Source organism: Pristiophorus japonicus, chromosome 8 (genome assembly GCF_044704955.1).
Source record: "Pristiophorus japonicus isolate sPriJap1 chromosome 8, sPriJap1.hap1, whole genome shotgun sequence".
NCBI lineage: Eukaryota > Metazoa > Chordata > Chondrichthyes > Pristiophoridae > Pristiophorus > Pristiophorus japonicus.
The window spans coordinates 149,012,222-149,030,910 of NC_091984.1; the positions used below are offsets into that span (position 1 = coordinate 149,012,222).

Consider the following 18,689-nt stretch of genomic DNA (forward strand, 5'->3'; position numbering starts at 1 on the left):
GTTACAATCAGCACTTTGTCACAATCAGCACAGAGATACAGTCAGCACAGGATTACAATGAGGACAGGATTACAATCAGCACAGGCTTACAATCAGCACAGTATTACAATCAGCACAGGGTTACAGCAGCACAGGGTTACAATCAGCAAAGGTGTGCAATCAGCACAGGATTACAATCAGCACAGGGTTACAATCAGCACAGGGTTACAAACAGCACAGGGTTACATTCAGCACAGGGTTGTAATCAGCACAGGATTACAAACAGCACAGCGCTACAATCACCACAGGGTTACAATCATAGCAGCTTTACAATAAGTACAGGGTTACATTAAGCGCTGTTTTACAATCAACACAGGATTGCAATCAGCACAGCGTTACACTCAGCAAAGGTTTACAATCAGCACAGGATTATAATCAGAACAGAATTACATTCAGCACAGCTTTACAAGCAGCACAGGATTACAATCAGCACAGGGTTACAATCATCAGAGTATTACAATCAGCACAGGATTAGCATTAGCACAGCGTTACAATCAGCACAGGGTTACAATCAGCATAGGATTTCAATCAGCGACAGCTTTACAATAAGCACAGGATTACAATCAGCACAGGGATACAATCAGCACAGGGTTACATTCAGCACAGGATTACATTCAGCACAGATTTACATTCAGCACAGGGATACAATCAGCAGAGGGTTACAATCATCACAGGATGAGAATTGGCACAGGGATACAATCAGCACAGCTTTACAATCTGCACACTATTCATATCAGCACAGGGTTACAATCAGCACAGATTTACAATCAGCACAGGATTCCAATTAGCACAGGGTTACATTCAGCACAGGGTTACAATCAGCACACTGTTACAATCAGCTCAGGATTACAATCAGCACAGGGTTACATTGAGCACAGGGTTACAATCAGTACAGGGTAACAGTCAGCAAAGCATTAAAATCAGCACAGGGTTACATTCAGCACAGGATGACCATCAGCACAGGATTACAATCAGCACAGGGTTACATTCAGCTCAGGGTTACAAGCAGCACAACGTTACAATCAGCACAGGATTGGAATCAGCACAGGTTGATATTCAGTACAGGATTTAAATCAGCACAGGATTACATTCAGCACAGGTTTATAATCAGCACACGGTTACAATCAGCCCTGCATTACAATCAGCACAGGATTACAAGCAGCACAGGATTACAATTAGCACTGCATTACAATCAGCACAGGATTACGATCAGCACAGGTTTAAATCAGCACAGGATTACAATCATCACAGCTTTACAATCAGCACAGTGTTACAATCAGCACAGGGTTACAAACTGCACAGCATTACAATCAGCACAGGATTACAATCAGCACATCATTACAATTAGCTCAGGAATACAATCAGCACACGGTTATATTCAGCACAGGGTTACAATCAGCACAGGATTACAATCAGCACAGGGTTACATTCAGCTCAGGGTTGCAATCAGCACTGGGTTACAATCGGCACAGCATTACAATGCATAGCGTTACAATCAGCATAGGTTTACAATCAGCACCGGGTTACAATCAGCACAGGGTTACAATGAGCACAGGATTACAATCAGCACAGGATGACAATCAGCACAGGATTACAATAAGCACAGGGTTACATTCAGCACAGGATTACAATCAGCACTGGATTACAATCAGCACAGGGTTACAATCAGCATAGGGTTACAATCAGTACAGGTTTACAAACAGCACGGTGTTACAATCAATACAGGTTTACAATCGGCACAGGGTTACAATTAGCACAGGGTTACAACCAGGACAGGGTTACATTCAGCAAAGCATTACAATCAGCAGATTGTTACAATCAGCACAGGATTACAATCAAAGCTAAAAGCTTCTGACTGTGGACGAATAAAATGACTTCCACCATCCGTGCTCTCCCAATTCCTGTATATTCCTTTCCATCTCCTCATTGTTCTGTCGCACATGTACCAAATGCTTCAGAGAGGCTGTACCTCGGTTGTACCACTGATTTGAGTCTAAATTATTGAGGTGGGATTGTGTGTCCAAACATAACCCTTTTGAGGTCCTGTGCTTCCTCATGGAGGTTGCTTCTGACTTGGATCCATCTTTCCCATGGAACCTCCAAGGTACGGCCTTCTTGTTCCCTACCTTCAGCTTGTAGTTGATTTGTGTACAACCATGGTCCTTTCTTCCCACAATGCCACCTTCAGCAATGCTTCTTTCCTCCCTACAAGCCTTCCCTGTCCTTGGTTTCTGTTTCCATGGTGATGATGCCACCCAAGACCTTGACGACAACCTGCTCGAATTAGAATCTGTTTTTTAAATATGCTTTCCCCTAATTCTAAAAGAGGAGAATTAATAACTTTATACTCACTTCACAAAACTATAAATTGGCAATTTGAATATTAAACTATAGTCTGGCCAAGTTTTAAAACTATAAAATTAATAGTTAGTAGCATGACTACATCTAGTACTGATAAATGATAACTGTATAGATAGCTTCATCTTGCAAACTCAACCTCACTTGTTTTGCCTGCAATAACAACAGTCAGACATACTGCACCAGCTACCAATTGAATTGTATTGGCAAGAGTTGATAAAGGGATGTGATTGGGGCTCAGGAGAGGCGTGTGTTCAGGGCCCAGGAGAGGCGAGGGTCCGGGGGCAGCACGGGCCAGCCCACACTGCGATATGTGTGTGCACTAGGTCCGTTAATCCTCGCCACTGGACCAAGACCTAGCTCTGTCAAGCCCGTGTGGTGGCTGGTGTGCAACGGTCACCACACATTACAAAAATCCACGCACAGGCATCTTCCACCCTTCAGGATGCAGTTCGGGACCTGGAATATTAGGTCCTTCATTGAAACACCTGTGAACTCATCCCTTTTCGGCGTGGAAGCCAGTCATCCTCGCTTCAAGGGACCGCCTATGATGATGATAATGGATGATAATGAGGGCCTAGAAACAGTCCATTTCTGCAGAAAAGTAATTCCAGCTAAACCTTTTAGTTATTCAACCCCTTTCAAGCCTATACCCTCTAAATACCCTTCTAAGCCTATATTCTTACAGTCCCTGCTTTAAAGGAGAGGAGTTACTTCCAACACTTCACTTAATCTTTGTTCTTATCCTTCTGCAGGAGGGCATTCATTCTAAATTATTAGCACATCGACCAAGTCTTCTAAGCATATGTCTTGGGCAACACATCATAATACAGACAAAGAAAATCAAAAAACATTCTGCAGAATGCTACTGTTTGCCATATAATCAAGAAGTCAAGAAACATAAAAGATTCTCCAGCTCTCCCTTTACCTGTATGCATCTTGTGGATAATTCTTGCTAATTATGATTTCCACCGAGCCCTCAATTTTACAAATCCAAATTTTACATGGCTCTTTTCTTTATTATAATCACTCGGCCAGGTACCAGTATGTTTAACTCTATTAGGTATCTACCAAAACTCACTTTCACAGCCACATCTCTATCCCCCAGTTCTGAAGAAAGGTCTTTGACCTGAAACGTTAACTCTATGTCTCTCTCCACAGATGCTGCCTGAGCTGCTGAGTATTTCCACATTTTCTGTTTTTATGTTTAACTCTATCCTGATTGTTTCAAAGTCGGTATCTCTATAGAGTATGTGTCACAGAATCACAGACATTTATGGTCCATGTCGGCTGACAAAGAGCTACACAGCCTAATCCCAATTTGCAGCTCTGGATCCGTAGCCCTGTTGGTTATGGCACTTCAAGTTCATATACAAGTAATCTTTAATTGTGATGAGAGTTTCTGCCTCTATCACCCTTTCAGGCAGTGAGTTTCAGACCCCCACCACCCTCTGGGTGATGACATTTTCCCTCAAATCCCCTCTAAACCTCCTACCAAGTACTTTAAATCTATCCCCCATGGTTTTTGACCCCTCTGCTAAGGGAAATAGGTCCTTACTATCCACTCTATCCAGGCCCCTCATAATTTTATACATAATTTTAGGTCACCCCTCAGCCTCCTCTGTTCCAAGGAAAACAAACCCAGCCTATCCAATCTTTCATAGAAATATAGAAACATAGAAATTTACAGCGCAGAAGGAGGCCATTTTGGCCCATCGTGTCCGTGCCGGCCAACAAAGAGTTGCACGGCCCTTGGTCAGCAGCCCTAAAGGTTACATATAAACCTATGAACAATGAACAATGGCAGAAAGGTAAAGAGCACCCAGCCCAACCAGTCTGCCTCGCACAACTGCGACACCCCTTATACTGAAACATTCTACACTCATCCCCAACAGGAGCCAAGTGATCTCCTGGGAGAGGCAAAAACCAGATTAAAAACCCAGACCAATTTAGGGAGAAACAAATCTGGAAAAATTCCTCTCCGACCCGTCCAGATGATCGAAACTACTCCAGCAGATCACCCTGACCGTATTCTATTTTCTTTAGTACTTACCATTATATCTGCGGCGTGCCACAAAAGGTCATCCAGCCTAATTCCAATTACCAGCTCCAGGTCCATAACCCTGCAGGTTAATGCACTTTAAGTGCCCATCCAACCATCTCTTAAAAGTGGTGAGGGTTTCTGCATCCACCACTCTTCCAGGCAGTGAGTTCCAGATCCCCACAACCCTCTGCGTAAAGCAGCCCACCCTCAAATTCCCTTTAAACCATCTACCAACCACCTTAAAATTATGCCCCCTTGTAATAGACCCCTGCACCAATGGAAATAGACCCTTACTATCCACTATGTCCAGGCCCCTCAATATTTTGTACACCTCAATGAGGTTTCCTCTCAACCTTCTCTGTTCCAATAAAACCAAACCCAACCTATTCAATCTGTCCTCATAACTAAGATTTTCCATTCCAGGCAGCATCCTGGTAAATCTCGTCTGCACCCTCTCCAGTGAAATCATGTCCTTCCTATAATACGGCGACCAGAACTGCACGCAGTACTCCAGTTGTGGCCTAACCAAAGTATTCTACAATTTAAGCATAACCTCTCTGCTCTTATATTCTATGCCCTGGCCAATAAAGGCAAGCATTCCGTATGCCTTCTTCACCTTTTATCCACCTGGCCTGCTACTTTCAGGGATCTGTGGACAAGCACTTCAAGGTCCCTTTGTTCATCTACACTATTAAGTGGCCTACCGCTTAATGTGTATAGCCTTTCCTTATTACCTCTCACAAAGTGCATCACCTCACACTTCTCTGAATTAAATTCCATTTGCCGCTGCTCTGTCCACCTGACCAGTAGATTGATATACTCCTGCAGCCCATAACTTTACTCTTCATTATCAACCACACAGCCAATTTTAGTGTCGTCTGCACACTTCTTAATCATACTCCCTATATTGAAATCTAAATCGTTAATATATCCTCATAACGAAAATTCTCCAGTCCAGGCAACATCCTCGTAAGCCTCCTCTGTAACTTCTCCAGTGCAATCACATCTTTCCTCTAATGTGATGACCAGAAGTGCACGCAGTACTATAGCTGTGGCCTAACCAGTTTTTTATACATTTCAAGCATAACCTCCCTGCACTTATATTCTATGCCTTGGCCAATAAAGGCAAGCATTCCGTATGCCTTCTTAATCACCTTATCCACCTGACCTGCTACTTTCAGGGATGTGTGGCCAAGCAGCCCTCTTTTTTTCCCCGGCAGCGGTGACATGGCGGACACGAAAGGGAAGAAGGTGCCATCTGTCCCTGAAAGCCTTTTGAAAAAGCGCCAGGCGTTTGCAGTCATGAAGGCCAAACGCATCAAGCGTTTGTTGGTAGAAAAGAAGATAAATAGACAGCAGAGAAAACTAATCTACAAGAGAGCTGAATGTTACCACAAGGAATACAAGCAAATGTACAGACGTGAGATCCGCCTTGCCAGAATGGCATGCAAAGCTAATAATTACTATGTCGCTGCTGAACCCAGGCTAGCTTTTGTGATTCGCATTTGAGGAATCAATGGTGTTAGCCCTAAAGTCCGCAAGGTACTTCAGCTCCTACGACTGCGTCAGATCTTCAATGGAGTGTTTGTGAAATTGAATAAAGCTTCAATCAACATGCTCCGTATTGCAGAGCCATACATTGCATGGGGATATCCAAATCATAAGTCTGTCCGTGAATTGATCTACAAGCGAGGCTTTGGCAAGATCAAACATCAACGCATTGCTCTCACTGACAATTCCCTGATTGAAAAGCAGCTTGGAAAGTATGGCATAATCTGTATTGAAGATCTGATCCATGAGATCTACACAGTGGGCAAGAACTTCAAAATGGCTAACAATTACTTGTGGCCCTTCAAACTATCCTCGCCCCGTGGTGGCATGAACAAAAAGACAACGCACTTTGTTGAGGGTGGTGATGCTGGTAACAGAGAAGACCAAATCAACAGAATGATCAGAACTATGAACTAAAGGTATGCAACAGATGTGAAATTTCCACCCTGTTCTGTTAAATAAAGACATTATTTGCACAGTCAAAAAATAAATAAATAAATAAATAAATAAATAAATAAATAAATGTGTGGCCAAGCATAGGGCAGTTGAAAAATGTTTGGAGTGTCCCCCAGATTGGAGGGCACTTGACTTATCTGATTTATTGTTATCCAACCAAAAGAGTTGTGTGGCCAAGCATTCCAATGTCCCTTTGTTCAACTACAATATTAAATGGCCTACCGGTTAATGTGCATACCCTTTCCTTATTCGCTCTCCCAAAGTGCATCACCTCACACTTCTCTGAATTAAATTCCATTTGCCACTGCCCTGCCCACCTGACCAGTATATTGATATAGAAACATAGAAACATAGAAAATAGGTGCAGGAGTAGGCCATTCGTCCCTTCGAGCCTGCACCGCCATTCAATGAATTCATAGCTGAACATGCAACTTCAGTACCCCATTCCTGCTTTCTCACCATACTCCTTGATCCCTCTAGTAGTAAGGACTACATCTAACTCATTTTTGAATATATTTAGTGAATTGGCCTCAACAACTTTCTGTGGTAAAGAATTCCACAGGTTCACCACTCTCTGGGTGAAGAAGTTTCTCCTCATCTCGGTCCTAAATGGCTTACCCCTTATCCTTCGACTGTGACCCCTGGTTCTGGACTTCCCCAACATTGGGAACATTCTTCCTGCATCTAACCTGTCTCAACCCATCAGAATTTTAAACGTTTCTATGAGATCCCCTCTCATTCTTCTGAACTCCAGTGAATACAAGCCCAGTTGATCCAATCTTTCTTGATATGTCAGTCCCGCCATCCCGGGAATCAGTCTGGTGAACCTTCGCTGCACTCCCTCAATAGCAAGAATGTCCTTCCACAAGTTAGGAGACCAAAACTGTACACAATACTCCAGGTGTGGCCTCACCAAGGCCCTGTACTACTGTAGTAACACCTCCCTGCCCCTGTACTCAAATTCCCTTGCTATGAAGGTCAACATGCCATTTGCTTTCTTAACCGCCTGCTGTACCTACATGCCAACCTTCAATGACTGATGTACCATGACACCCAGGTCTCGTTGCACCTCCCCTTTTCCTAATCTGTCACCATTCAGATAATAGTCTGACTCTCTTTTTTTACCACCAAAGTGGATAACCTCACATTTATCCACATTATACTTCATCTGCCATGCATGTGCCTACTCACCTAAGCCATCCAATATCCTCCTGCAGCCCATGACTTTACTCTTCATTATCAACCACACAGCCAATTTTAGTGTTGTCTGCAAACTTCTTAATCATACTCCCTATATTCAAATCTAAATCTTTGATTATATACCACAAAAAGCAAGGGTCCCAGTACTGAGCCCTGTGGAAATCCACTGGAAACATCCTTCCAGTCACAAAAACATCCATGAATTATTATCCTTTGCTTCCTACCTCCAAGCCAATTTTGGATCAAACTTGCCACTTTGCCCTGTATCCCATGGGCTTTAACCTTCTTGATCAGTCTATCATGTGGGACCTTATCAAAAGCCTTGCTAAAGTCCATATATACTACATCGTATGCACTACCCTCATTGACCCTCTTGGTTACCTCCTCAAAAAACTCAATCAGGTTAGTCAAACACGATCTTCCCTTAACAAATCCGTGCTAACTGTCCATAATTAATCCTTGCATTTCCAAATGTAGATTTATCCTGTCTTTCAGGATTTTTTCCAATAATTTCCCCACCACTGAGGTTAGGCTGACAGACCTGTAATTACTCGGCCTATCCCTTTCTCCCTTCTTAAACAAGGGTACTACATTAGCAGTCCTCCAAACCTCTGGCACCATGCCTAGATCCAAAGATGACTGGAAAATGATGGTCAAGGTCTCTGTTATTTCCTCTTTTACTTCACTCAACAACCTGGCATGCATTTCATCCAGGCCTGGGGACTTATCTAATTTCAAAGCTGCTAAACCCCTTATCATCATTATCATCATCATCATAAGCAGTCCCTTGGAATCGAGGAAGACATGCTTCCACTCTTAGCATGAGTTCTTAGGTAGCTGAAAGGCAAATATGAGAACCACAGTCTCTGTACCACAGGTGGGACAGACAGTGGTGGAAGGAAAGGGTGGGTGGGATAGGTATGCCGCACGCTCCTTCCGCTGCCTGCGCTTGGTCTCGGTGATGAGACTCGAGGAGCTCAGCGCCCTCCCGGATGCACTTCCTCCACAGGACGGCCTTTGGCCAGGGATTCCCAGGTGTCAATGGGGATGTCGCACTTTACCAGGGAGGCTTTGAGGGTGTCCCTGTAACGTTTCCTCTGCCCACCTTTGGCTCGTTTGCCGTGGGCGAGTTCCGAGTAGAGCGCTTGATTTGGGAGTCTTGTGTCTGGCATGTGAATAATGTGGCCTGCCCAGCGGAGCAGATCAAGTGTAGTCAGTGCTTGAATGCTGGGGATGTTGGCCTGGACAACGACACTAATGTTGGTGTGTCTGTCCTCCCAGGGGATTTGTCGAATCTTGTGGAGACATCGTTGGTGATATTTGTCCAGCGACTTGAGGTGTCTACTGTACACGGTCCACATCTCTGAGCCAGACAGGAGGGCGGTTATTACTATGGCCCTGTAGACCATGAGCTTGGTGACAGTTTTGAGGGCCTGGTCTTCAAACACTCTTTTCCTCAGGCGGCCGAAGGCTGCACAGGTGCACTGAAGGCGGTGTTGGATCTCGTCGTCAATGCCTGCTCTTGTTGATAGGAGGCTCCCAAGATAAGGGAAGTGGTCCATGTTGTCCAGGGTCACACCATGGATCTTGATAACTGGGGGGCAGTGCTGTGCGGCGAGGACAGGCTGGTGGAGGACCTTTGTCTTACTCATGTTTAGCGTAAGTGCCATGCTTTCATATGCCTCAGTAAATACATCGACTCTGTCCAGGAGTGCAGCCTCTGTATGTGCACAGACGCAGGCGTCGTCCTTGTACTGTAGCTCGATGACAGAGGTTGAGGTGTTCTACGATCTGGCCTGGAGACGGCGAAGGTTGAACAGCTTCCGACTGGTTCTGTAGTTTAGTTCCACTCCAGCGGGGAGCTTGTCAACTGTGAGGTGGAGCATGGCAGCGAGGAAGATTGAGAAGAGGGTTGGGGCGACGACACAGCTCTGTTTGACCCCGGTCCACGTGGATGGGGTCTGTGATGAATCCGTTGGTAAGGATCACGGAGTGCATGTCGTCTCTCATTATATTTATTTCATCCAGAATATCACACTCCTCCTCAATAGCAGTGTCTGCATTGCCCCTTTCCTTTGTGAAAACAGATGCAAAATAATCGTTAAGAAACCTACCAAAATCTTCTGCCGCCACACAAAGATTACCCTCATGGTCTCTAATAAGCCCTACCCTTTCTTCAGTTACCCTCTTACTCAATATATTTATAGAACATCTTAGGGTTTTCCTTAATTTTACTGGCCAAGAATTTTTCGTGCTCTCTCTTAGCATTCCTAATATCCTTTTTAATTTTGTCTCTTAACTTTCGACATTCCTCTAAAGATTCTATAGTATTTAGCCGTTGATATGTGACATATGCATTCCTTTTCTTCTTAATCCTGCCCTGTAAGTCCCGAGACATCCAGGGGGCTCTGGAATTATTTTTCCTAACCTTTTTCTTTAAGGGCACATGTTTGGCCTGAGCCTTCCGGATCTCCTCCTTGAATGCCTCCCACTGTTCCGACACTGATTTACCCACAAGTAGCTGTTTCCAGTTCACTATGGCCAAATCTCTCCTCAACTTAGCAAAATCAGCTTTTCCCCAATTCGGACCTTTTATTCCAGGCCTATCGTTGTCCTTATCCATAAACAACTTGAATCTGACTGAATTATGGTCAGTGGCACCCAAGTGCTCTCCCACTAATACCCCTTCAACCTGCCCAGCTTCATTCCCCAAAACTAAATCTAAGACCGCCCCCTCTCATGTTGGGCTTGTTGCATACTGACTAAAAAAGTTCTCTTGAATGCATTTCAAGAATTCCGCACCCTCTATACCCTTCACACTATATTTGTCCCAATCAATATTTGCATAGTTAAAATCCCCTCCTTGTACTACCCTGTGGTTTCTAGACTTCACAGCAATTTGCCTAAATATTTGCTCATCGTTCTCCTTCCCACTGTTTGGGGGTCTATAATACACGCCCAGCAGTGTGATTGACCCTTTTTTATTTTTCAATTCGACCCATATGGCCTCATTTGATGATCCTTCCAACATATCATCCTTCCTCACCGCTGTAATAGTTTCTTTAATCAGTACCACAACCACGCCTCCCTTTTTGCTCCCCTCTCTATCTTGTCTAAAAATCCTGTAACCAGGAATATTGATCTGCCAAACCTGCCCCTCTTTCAGCCATGTTTCTGTAATGGCTATAATGTCATACTCCCAAGTGTCTATCTGTGCTCTTGGCTCATCCGCCTTATTCACTAAAGTCCTTGCATTAAAGTACATACCATTCAGCACATTCTATGCCTCGGCTAATAAAGGCAAGTATGCCATAAGCCAATTTTTGGCACCTTATCTACCTGTCCTGCTGCCTTCAAGGATCTGTGGACCTGCACTCCAAGGTCCCTTTGTTCCTCTACACTTTTCAGTATCCTACCATTTAATGTGTATTTCCTTGCCTTGTTAGCCCTCCCCAAATGCATTTCCTCATACTTCTCCAGATTGAATTCCATTTTCCAATTTTTATGCCACCTGACCAGTCCATTGATATCTTCCTGCATTCTACAGCTTTGTTCCTAACTATCTACCACACAGACAGTTTTTATATCATCTGCAAACTTCTTAATCATACCACAAAAAGCAAGGGACCCAGTACTGACCCCTGCGGAACCCCACTGGAAACAGCCTTCCAGTCACACAAACATCCATCAACCATTACCCTTTGCTTCCTGCCTGAGCCAATTTTGCATCCAACTTGCCACTTTGCCCTGGATCCCATGGGCTTTTACTTTACTGACCAGTCTGCCATGAGGGACCTTATCAAATGTCTTGCTAAAATCCATATACACTACATCATACACACTCCTGGTTATCTCCTCAGAAAATTCAATCTAGTTAGTCAGACACGACCTTCACTTAACAAATTCATGCTGACTGTCCTTAAAACAGAGAAACATAGAAACATAGAAAATAGGTGCAGGCGTAGGCTATTCTGCCCTTCGAGCCTTCACCACCATTCAATATGATCATGGCTGATCATGCAACTTCAGTACCCCATTCCTGTTTTCTCTGCATACCCCTTGATCCCTTTAGCAGTAAGGGCTACATCGAACCCCCTTTTGAATATATCTAACGAACTGGCCTCAACAACTTTCTGTGGTAGAGAATTCCACAGGTTCACAATTCTCTGAGTGAAACATAGAAACATAGAAAATAGGTGCAGGAGTAGGCCATTCAGCCCTTCGAGCCTGCACCGCCATTCAATGAGTTCATGGCTGAACATGCAACTTCAGTACCCCATTCCTGCTTTCTCGCCATACCCCTTGATCCCCCTAGTAGTAAGGACTACATCTAACTCCTTTTTGAATATATTTAGTGAATTGGCCTCAACAACTTTCTGTGGTAGAGAATTCCACAGGTTCACCACTCTCTGGGTGAAGAAGATTCTCCTCATCTCGGTCCTAAATGGCTTGCCCCTTAACCTTAGACGGTGACCACTGGTTCTGGACTTCCCCAACATTGGGAACATTCTTCCTGCATCTAACCTGTCTAAACCTGTCAGAATCTTAAACATTTCTATGAGATCCCCTCTCATTTTTCTGAACTCCAGTGAATACAAGCCCAATTGATCCAATCTTTCTTGATATGTCAGTCCCGCCATCCCGGGAATCAGTCTGGTGAACCTTCGCTGCACTCCCTCAATAGCAAGAATGTCCTTCCTCAAGTTAGGAGACCAAAACTGCACACAATACTCCAGGTGTGGCCTCACCAAGAGTCTGTAGTAACACCTCCCTGCCTCTGTACTCAAATCCCCTCGCTATGAAGGCCAACATGCCATTTGCTTTCTTAACCGCCTGCTGTACCTGTACGCCAACCTTCAATGACTGATGTACCATGACACCCAGGTCTCGTTGCACCTCCCCTTTTCCTAATCTGTCACCATTCAGATAATAGTCTGTCTCTCTGTTTTTACCACCAAAGTGGATAACCTCACATTTATCCACATTATACTTCATCTGCCATGCATTTGCCCCCTCACCTAACCTATCCAAGTCACTCTGCAGCCTCACAGCATCCTTCTCACAGCTCACACTGCCACCCAACTTAGTATCATCCGCAAATTTGGAGATACTACATTTAATCCCCTTGTCTAAATCATTAATGTACAATGTAAACAGCTGGGGCCCCAGCACAGAACCTTGCGGTACCCCACTAGCCACTGCCTGCCATTCTGAAAAGTACTCATTTACTCCTACTCTTTGCTTCCTGTCTGCCAACCAGTTCTCAATTCACGTCAGCACACTACCCCCAATCCTATGTGCTTTAACTTTGCACATTAATCTCTTGTGTAGGACCTTATCGAAAGCCTTCTGAAAGTCCAAATACACCACATCAACTGGTTCTCCCTTGTCCACTCTACTGCAAACATCCTCAAAAAATTCCAGAAGATTTGTCAAGCATGATTTCCCTTTCACAAATCCATGCTGACTTGGACCTATCATGTCACCGCTTTCCAAATGCGCTGCTATGACATCCTTAATAATTGATTCCATCATTTTACCCACTACCGATGTCAGGCTGACCGGTCTATAATTCCCTGTTTTCTCTCTCCCTCCTTTTTTTAAAAGTGGGATTACATTGGCTACCCACCACTCCATAGGAACTGATCCAGAGTGTATGGAATGTTGGAAAATGACTGTCAATGCATCCGCTATTTCCAAGGCCACCTCCTTAAGTACTCTGGAATGCAGTCCATCAGGCCCTGGGGATTTATCGGCCTACGATCCCATTAATTTCCCTAACACAATTTCCTGACTAATAAGGATTTCCCTCAGTTCCTCCTTCTTACTAGACCCTCTGACCCCTTTTATATCTGGAAGGTTGATTGTGTCCTCCTTAGTGAATACCGAACCAAAGTACTTGTTCAATTGGTCTGCCATTTCTTTGTTCCCCATTTTGACTTCTCCTGATTCTGACTGCAGAGGACCTACATTTGTCTTTACTAACCTTTTTCTCTTTACATGCCTATAGAAACTTTTGCAGTCCGCCTTAATTTTCACTGCAAGCTTCCTCTTGTGTTCTATTTTGCCTGCCCTAATCAAACCCTTTGTCCTCCTCTGCTGAGTTCTAAATTTCTCCCATTCTCCGGGTTCACTGCTATTTCTGGCAATTTGTATGCCACTTCCTTGGCTTTAATACTAGACCAATTGAACAAGTACTTTGGTTCGGTATTCACTAAGGAGGACACAAACAACCTTCCGGATATAAAAGGGGTCAGAGGGTCTAGTAAGGAGGAGGAACTGAGGGAAATCTTTATTAGTCGGGAAATTGTGTTGGGGAAATTGATGGGATTGAAGGCCGATAAATACCCAGGGCCTGATGGACTGCATCCCAGAGTACTTAAGGAGGTGGCCTTGGAAATAGTGGATGCATTGACAGTCATTTTCCAACATTCCATTGACTCTGGATCAGTTCCTATAGAGTGGAGGGTAGCCAATGTCACCCCACTTTTTAAAAAAGGAGGGAGAGAGAAAACAGGGAATTATAGACCGGTCAGCCTGACATCAGTAGTTGGTAAAATGATGGAATCAATTATTAAGGATGTCATAGCAGTGCATTTGGAAAGCGGTGACATGATAGGTCCAAGTCAGCATGGATTTGTGAAAGGGAAATCATGCTTGACAAATCTTCTGGAATTTTTTGAGGATGCTTCCAGTAGAGTGGACAAGGGAGAACCAGTTGATGTGGTATATTTGGACTTTCAGAAGGCGTTCGACAAGGTCCTACACAAGAGATTGATGTGCAAAGTTAGAGCACATGGGATTGGGGGTAGTGTGCTGACATGGATTGAGAACTGGTTGTCAGACAGGAAGCAAAGAGTAGGAGTAAATGGGTACTTTTCAGAATGGCAGGCAGTGACTAGTGGGGTACCGCAAGGTTCTGTGCTGGGGCCACAGCTGTTTACACTGTACATTAATGATTTAGATGAGGGGATTAAATGTAGTATCTCCAAATTTGCGGATGACACTAAGTTGGGTGGCAGTGTGAGCTGCGAGGAGGATGCTGTGAGGCTGCAGAGCGACTTGGATAGGTTAGGTGAGTGGGCAAATGCATGGCAGATGAAGTATAATGTGGATAAATGTGAGGTTATCCACTTTGGTGGTAAAAACAGAGAGACAGACTATTATCTGAATGGTGACAGATTAGGAAAAGGGGAGGTGCAAAGAGACCTGGGTGTCGTGGTACATCAGTCATTGAAGGTTGGCATGCAGGTGCAGCAGGCGGTTAAGAAAGCAAATGGCATGTTGGCGTTCATAGCAAGGGGATTTGAGTACAGGGGCAGGGAGGTGTTGCTACAGTTGTACGGGGCATTGGTGAGGCCACACCTGGAGTATTGTGTACAGTTTTGGTCTCCTAACCTGAGGAAGGACATTCTTGCTATTGAGGGAGTGCAGCGAAGGTTCACCAGACTGATTCCCGGGATGGCGGGACTGACCTATCAAGAAAGACTGGATCAACTGGGCTTGTATTCACTAGAGTTCAGAAGAATGAGAGGGGACCTCATAGAAACATTTAAAATTCTGACGGGGTTGGACAAGTTTGATGCAGGAAGAATGTTCCCAATGTTGGGGAAGTCCAGAACCAGAGGTCACAGTCTAAGGATAAGGGGTAAGCCATTTAGGACCGAGATGCGGAGGAACTTCTTCACCCAGAGATTGGTGAACCTGTGGAATTCTCTACCACAGAAAGTTGTTGAGGCCAATTCACTAAATATATTCAAAAAGGAGTTAGATGAGGTCCTTACTACTAGGGGGATCAAGGGATATGGCGAGAAAGCAGGAATGGGGTACTGAAGTTGAATGTTCAGCCATGAACTCATTGAATGGCGGTGCAGGCTAGAAGGGCCGAATGGCCTACTCCTGCACCTATTTTCTATGTTTCTATGTTTCTATCTCTGATTTCGCTTGATAGCCACGGTTGAGCCACCTTCCCTTTTTTATTTTTGCACCAGACAGGGATGTACAATTGTTGTCTTTCATCCATGCGGTCTCTAAATTTCTGCCATTGCCCATCCACAGTCAACCCCGTAAGTATCATTCGCCAATCTATCCTAGCCAATTCACGCCTCATACCTTCAAAGTTACCCTTCTTTAAGTTCTGGACCATGGTCTCTGAATTAACTGTTTCATTCTCCATCCTAATGTAGAATTCCACCATATTATGGTCATTCTTTCCCAAAGGGCCTCGCACATTGAGATGGCTAATTAATCCTCTCTCATTACACAACACCCAGTCTAAGATGGCCTCCCCCTAGTTGGTTCCTTGACATATTGGTCTCGAAAACCATCCCTTATACACTCCAGGAAATCCTCCTCCACCGTATTGCTTCCAGTTTGGTTCGCCCAATCTATATGCATATTGAAGTCACCCAAGATAACTGCTGCACCTTTATTGCATACACCCCTAATTTCCTGTTTGATGCGCTCCCTAACATCACTACTACTGTTTGGAGGTCTGTACACAACTCCCACTAACGTTTTTTGCCCTTTGGTGTTCTGCAGCTCTACCCATATAGATTCCACATCATCCAAGCTAATGTCCTTCCTAACTATTGCATTAATCTCCTCTTTAACCAGCAATGCTACCCCATCTCATTTTCCTTTTATTCTATCCTTCCTGAATGTTGAATGCCCATGAATGTTGAGTTCCCAGCCCTGATCATCCTGGAGCCATGTCTCTGTAATCCCAATCACATTATATCTGTTAACATCTATTTGCACAGTTAATTCATCCACTTTATTACGGATACTCCTTGCATTAAGACACAAAGCCTACAGGCTTGTTTTTTTAACACCCTTTATTCTTTTAGAATGATGATGTAGTGTGGCACTTTTTGTTTCTTGCCTTTGATTACTCGGCCTTCCACTATTGCTTTTTACCTTTCTACCATCTGTTTATGACTCCATATTACTTCGCCCTATCTTGCTGCATAGGTTCCCATCCCCCTGCCATATTAGTTTAAACACTCCCGAACTGCATTAGCAAATGTTACCCCCAGGACATCAGTTCCAGTCCTGCCCAAGTGCAGACCATCCCTTTAGTACAGGTCGCACTTCCCCCAGAACTGGTTCCAATGTCCCAGGAATTTGAATCCCTCCCTCTTGCACCACTGCTCAAGCCACATATTTATTCTAACTATCCTGCTCCCTCTACTCTGATTAGCATGTGGCACTGGTAGCAATCCAGAGATTACTACCTTTGAGGTCCTACTTTTTAATTTAATTCCTAGCTCCCTAAATGCAGCTTGTAAGACCTCTTCCCGCTTCTTACCTATAATGTTGGTACCTACATGTACCACGCCTGTTCACCCTCCCTCTCCAGAATGCTCTGCAGCCGCTCTGAGACATCCTTGACCCTTGCACCAGGGAGGCAACATACCATCCTGGAGTCTCGGTTGCGGCCGCAGAAACTCCTATCTATTCCCCTCCCTCTCCAGAATGCTCTGCAACCGCTCCAAGACATCCTTGACCCTTGCACCAGGGAGGCAACATACCATCCTGGAGTCTCGGTTGCGACCACAGAAACTCCTATCTATTCCCCTTACAATAAAGTCCCCTATCATTATAGCTCTCCCACTCTTTTTCCCAACCTTCTGTGCAGCAGAGCCACCCACGGTGCCATGCGCCTGGCTGCTGTGCTTTCCCCTGTTAAGTCATCTCCCCCAACAGTATCCAAAATGGTATATCTGTTTTGGAGGGAGATGACCGCAGGGGACTCCTGCACTACCTTCCTGCTCCTGCCTTGTCTCTTAGTCACCCATTCACTATCTGTCCTAACCCTTATCTGCGGTGTGACCAACTCACTAAATGTGCTATCCACAACATTCTCAGCATCGCGCATGCTCCAGAATGAGTCCATCCGCAGCTCCAGTGCTGCCATGCGGTCTGTCAGGAGCTGCAGCTGGACACACTTCCCACACACATTGTAGTCAGGGACACTGGAAGCACCCCTGACTTCTCAAATTGCACAGGAGGAGCATGACATGGGTCCGAGCTCTCCCGCCATGACTTTACCCTTAAATTAATTTACTTACTAAAATTTACTTAAACACCAAACAGCTACTTATTGGTTGGCTGCCAATTAAACCAATCTAAAAGTCAGTCTAAAAGAGAGTTATACTTACCAGTCGAACAGCCAACCACTTACCAGCTTGGCTGTGACGTTACCTCTCGATTTCGCACCCCTCTATCTTTGTCTGCAACTGGTTGGGCTGATCTCTGGGCCTCCGTCTCCTACTCTCGCACTCCTTATCAGCTGCTCTAGTGAAAGCACTGGTAGGAAAAACAAGACAAAACAGCAGCTGCCACCCCCAATTGCCCGAACTCACCCACTTACCAAACTCACAAATGCCACTCTATGCTGTTGCACTCCGTGCTCTGCACGAGCTGCCTCTTTTTAAACTGTATCTAGGTCAGATGACTCACTACTTGTTTCTCCTCATTTCGGTCCTGAATGGCTTACCCCTTATCCTTAGACTGTGTCCCCTGGTTCTGGACTTCTCCAACATCGGGAACATTCTTCCTGCATCTATCCCGTCCAGTCCCGTCAGAATTTTATATGTTTCTATGAGATACCCTCTCATCCTTCTAAACTCCAGTGAATACAGGCTCAGTCGATCCAGTCTCTCCTCATATGTCAGTCCTGCCATCCCGGGAATCAGTCTGGCGAACCTTTGCTGCACTCCCTCAATAGCAAGAACGTCCTTCCTCAGATTAGGAGATTAAAACTGAACACAATATTCCAGGTGAGACCTCACCAAGGCCCTGTACAACTGCAGTAAGAACTCGTATTGGGAGTCTCGTATCAGGCATACGGACGATGTGGCCCGAATTTCACTCCGCCAGAATGAAAGTCGGGTTTTCACAATTTAATCGGTTAGTTAACCTCCATTAGTTCCAATTTAATTAAGACCAATATTTTATTCACTAAACATGATACAGAACATATAGCCTAATCAAAAGGAACAACAAGTGCTTACAGAGACCCAGTAAATTATCATCT

The 18,689-nt window shown here is 44.6% G+C and overlaps 1 pseudogene; it reads left to right on the top strand.

Annotated features, from left to right (window-relative positions):
* The first annotated feature begins 5,648 nt into the window (after nt 1-5,648).
* On the top strand, nt 5,649-6,484 carry LOC139268196 (large ribosomal subunit protein uL30 pseudogene; annotated as a pseudogene).
* The last annotated feature ends 12,205 nt before the right edge of the window (nt 6,485-18,689 follow it).